Source organism: Tachyglossus aculeatus, chromosome 3, assembly GCF_015852505.1.
Source record: "Tachyglossus aculeatus isolate mTacAcu1 chromosome 3, mTacAcu1.pri, whole genome shotgun sequence".
NCBI lineage: Eukaryota > Metazoa > Chordata > Mammalia > Monotremata > Tachyglossidae > Tachyglossus > Tachyglossus aculeatus.
Window position 1 is genome coordinate 15324121 of NC_052068.1, and position 4144 is coordinate 15328264.

At 44.4% G+C, this 4144-nt stretch overlaps 1 non-coding gene across 1 annotated transcript; it reads right to left on the bottom strand.

Moving 5' to 3' along the window:
* Nucleotides 1–241: 241 nt before the first annotated feature.
* Nucleotides 242–314, bottom strand: TRNAK-UUU. The gene has a single exon. It is a non-coding gene; the product is annotated as a tRNA-Lys (tRNA).
* Between the last annotated feature and the right edge of the window lie 3830 nt (nucleotides 315–4144).

Genomic DNA, 4144 nt, shown 5'->3' on the forward strand with positions numbered 1-4144 from the left:
TGTGCAAGGCACTGTTCTAAGCTCTGGGGAGGTTACAAGGTGGGTCGGGTTGTCCCACGTGGGGCTCACAGTCTTAATCCCCATTTTACAGATGAGGTAACTGAGGCCCAGAGAAGGGAAGTGACTTGCCCAAAGTCACACAGCTGACAAGTGGTGGAGCCTGGATTTGAACCCATGGCCTCTGACTCCAAAGCCCAGGCTCTTTCCACTGAGCCCCGCTGCTTCTCTTACAAACACATCACGCCCAAACAGGGACTTGAACCCTGGACCCTCAGATTAAAAGTCTGATGCTCTACCGACTGAGCTATCTGGGCTCTAATAAATAAATAAGTAAATAAATAAATAAATAAATAAATAAATAAGTAAAGTTACAGATATCTACCTAAGTGCTTATTATATGGAGAATGCTGTATTAAACATTTACCCAAGTGTCCAGCATTTCTCTTGGATGGGGTGGGGGCATCCTTGGCTCCTCTCTGGTCCCCCCCAGTTTCTCCAGAGCTGCTGCTGATTCTCCTCCCAGCTCCATGTGAACTCGGGGACGGCATAGGAGCTGCAGAATTGGGAAGCACACACTTAGGCAGAGCAGACCAGTTACTGAAAATAAAAACCGGATGGAAAGGTGTTCGGTGACATAACTGTGTTGGATGGGGCCAGACCAGTTGAAAGCTGGATAACTAATCACTGAAAGAGGGTACAGGCACAGCCGGTTAGAAAATGAAGGGTCAATTAAATCACAATTCAATAAGAGGTACAATAAAGGAAGCAGCTTCGAGAAGTGGATAGAGCGCGGGCCTGAGAGTCCGAAGGGTATGGTTTCTAATCCTGGCTCTGCTGTTTGTCTGCTGTATGACCTCGGGCAAGTCATTTCACTTCTCTGGGCTTCAGTTCCCTCATCTGTAAAATGGGGATTGAGGCTGTGAGCCCCACGTGGGACAGGGACTTGGTCCAATCCGATTTGCTCATATAATAATAATAATAATGATGGTATTTATTAAGCGCTTACTATGTGCAAAGCACTGTTCTGAGCGTGGGGGGATACAAGGTGATCAGGTTGTCCCATGGGGGGTTCACAATCTTAATCCCCATTTTACAGAAGAGGTAACTGAGGCACAGAGAAGTTAAGTGGCTTGCCCAAAGTCACGGAGCTGACAAGTGGTGGAGCCGGGATTCAAACCCATGACCTCTGACTCCCAAGCCCGTGCTTTTTCCACTGAGCCATGCTGCTTCTCGAGCCATGCTGCTTCTCATATCCACTCCAGCGCTTACTACAGTGCCTGGCACATACTAAGTGGTTAACAAGTGCCATAATTATTGTTATTAATTAGGATAGCAATAGCTGGAAGTGAGTAGAACTGGTCAAGTCAGTCTGCCCGAGGTCCACACCGCTCCAATTTACCCTCTTTCTAGTAGTTGTTCACTGTTTTTCTTTTGATTAAGGAGATAGGTGGACAGAGCCATGGTGGACAGAGTGCCATTAGAAGCAGCATGGTGTAGTGGATAGAGCACAGGCTGGGGGATCAGAAGGTCATGGGTTCTAGTCCCGGCTCCGCCTCTTGTTTGCTATGTGACCTTGGGCAATTCACTTAACTTCTCTGGGCCTAGGTTACCTCATCTGTAAAATGGGGATTAAGACCGCGAGCCCCGCATGGGACAACCTGATTACTGTGTATCTACCCTAGCACTTAGAACAGTGCTTGACTCATAGTAAGCACTTAACAAATGCCATCATCATCATCATCATCATTATTATTCTGTAGGTATCCATATATTATTTTACATCCTGTCTCCCTGTCAAAACTGGAAGATACTTTTGGTCAGGGAACACGTCTACGAACTTTGTTATATTGTAATCTCCCAAGTACTTAGTACAGGGCTCTGTACACAATCAGTGCATAATAAATATGATTGAATAATTGATCAATCTTAGATTGTGAGCCCCGTGTAGTACAGGGACTGTGTATAATTTCATTATCTTACATTTGCCCTAGTGTTTGGAACATATCGTACACTTTATTGTTATTAGTAGCAGTAGAATATTAGTGGTAGCAGGAACAATAGAAATAGTAGTGTCCAACTGAACTTTTTTAAAGAAAAATTATTTGGGCAACAGAATGAAGTACAATAATAATAATAATTATGGCATTTGTTAAGCGCTTACTATGTGCCAAGCACTTTTCAAAACACTGGGGTTTGTACAAGGTAATCAGGTTGGAAACAGTCCCTGTCCCACATGAGGCTCACCCTCTTAGTCCCCATTTTACAGATGAGGTAACTGAAGCATGGAGAAGTGAAGTGACTTGGCCAAGGTCACACAGCAAACAAGTGGTAAAGTCGGCCTCAAGACCCATGACCTCTGACTCCGAAGCCTGTGCTCTTGTCACCAGGCCATGCTGAGAAGCAGTCCAAGCATGGACTGGAATGGGGAGAGACAGGAGGCAAGGTGAGAGAGTCCAGTAAATATTGTCATATTTACTGAGCACTTACTGAGTGCAGAACAGTGTACTAAGCTGTTTGAATCATTTGTCAGCTTCAACAGAGAACCAGCCCATCGCTGTCAAGTCTTCCCACCTCCACAGCTCTCCTAATAAACTACCATTTTCTTGAGGAATTCCTAAGTTGGGTCACCTCATTTGTTCACTTCAGGAGCCCAATAACAAGAGGAGATTTAGAACTCACTGATCCTGGTCCTTCCCTCCACATTCCCCTGCAATTGACAGTGACAAACTCCCATGGGATGGGGGCTAATTAGTCCAAGGCCAGTTGCTACTTCCTCAGAAATAAACCAATGCTAAGTTGGAAATAATGGACCGCTCACAAAAGCATTAAGGTTCAATTTACTCCAGAGTTCCATGTTCTTTTACCTACTCTATGGCACTAAAGCAAATTTCTATAATAAAAATGAGTGATGCATTTGAAGGACTCCAAATTACCCATTTGCATGTATTTGCTAGAGCCTCTGTAGCCCATCATACACGATATCTCCCTCCTCAGATACAGTCTGCAACTCACAGGCTGGGGATTGTTCTACAGCTCCTGAGAGTTTTGCTGTTTATACAGTTAAGAAAGTTAAATTAGGAAAACACAATCTCCCAATGCAGATATGGAACTGATGGTTTCAGTAATTCATTAATGGTGTGCCAGGCTTAATTTGGTTTAGTTAAATGTCCAGATAGATTATTACCCTGGGTGTCACAGACAAGCTGGACTTGCATCAGAAACTGACTTAATGTTAATTGTCCTGGGCAGAATCAATCAATCAATCAATCGTATTTATTGAGCACTTACTGTGTACAGAGCACTGTACTAAGCGCTTGGGAAGTACAAGTTGGCAACATATAGAGACAGTCCCTACCCAACAGTGGGCTTACAGTCTAAAATGAGACAGAATGAGACATGGTAACCTCTCTCTGTCTCTCAAACAGGGATTCCTTAATTATGTCACATAGGTGAGCAACTGGAATCAAAGTTTTTCCTTAAGGGGCATTCCCTCTTCCCATTGCAACTCTTCCTTTCTTCCTGAGAAGTTGTTTTGCTTAGTAAGTAGTGTTGCTTAGTGGAAACAACACTGGCCTGGAAGTCGGAAGATGGATTCAAATCCCAGCCTCTGCCACTTTCCTGCTGGGTGAACTTGGGTTAGTCACATAACTCTTTATTTTAATGGCATTTAAGCACATACTAAGTGCCAGGCACTGTTCTGTGTGCTGGGTAGATATAAGGAAAGCAGGTTGGACACAGTCCCTGTCGCATATGGGGCTCACAGTCTTAACCCCCATTTTGTAGATGAGATCACTGAGGCACAAAGAAGTGACTTACCCAAGGTCACACAGCAGAAAAGTGGCAGAGCTGGGCTTCTCTGTTCCTGTTTCCTCATCTTTAGAAAGGGGATTCAATCCCTGTTCTCTCCTCAACTTGGACAGTGAGCCCCATGTGGGAGAGAGACTGTGTATGACCTGATTCATTCATTCATTCATTCAATCATATTTATTGATTACCTGATTATTTTGTGTCTATTGGCCTAGTGGATAGACCACGGGCCTGAGAGTCAGAAAGTCATGGGTTCTAATCCTGGCTCTGCCACATGTCTGCTGTGTAACCTTGGGAAAGTCACTGCACTTCTCTGGGCCTCAGTTACCTCACATCT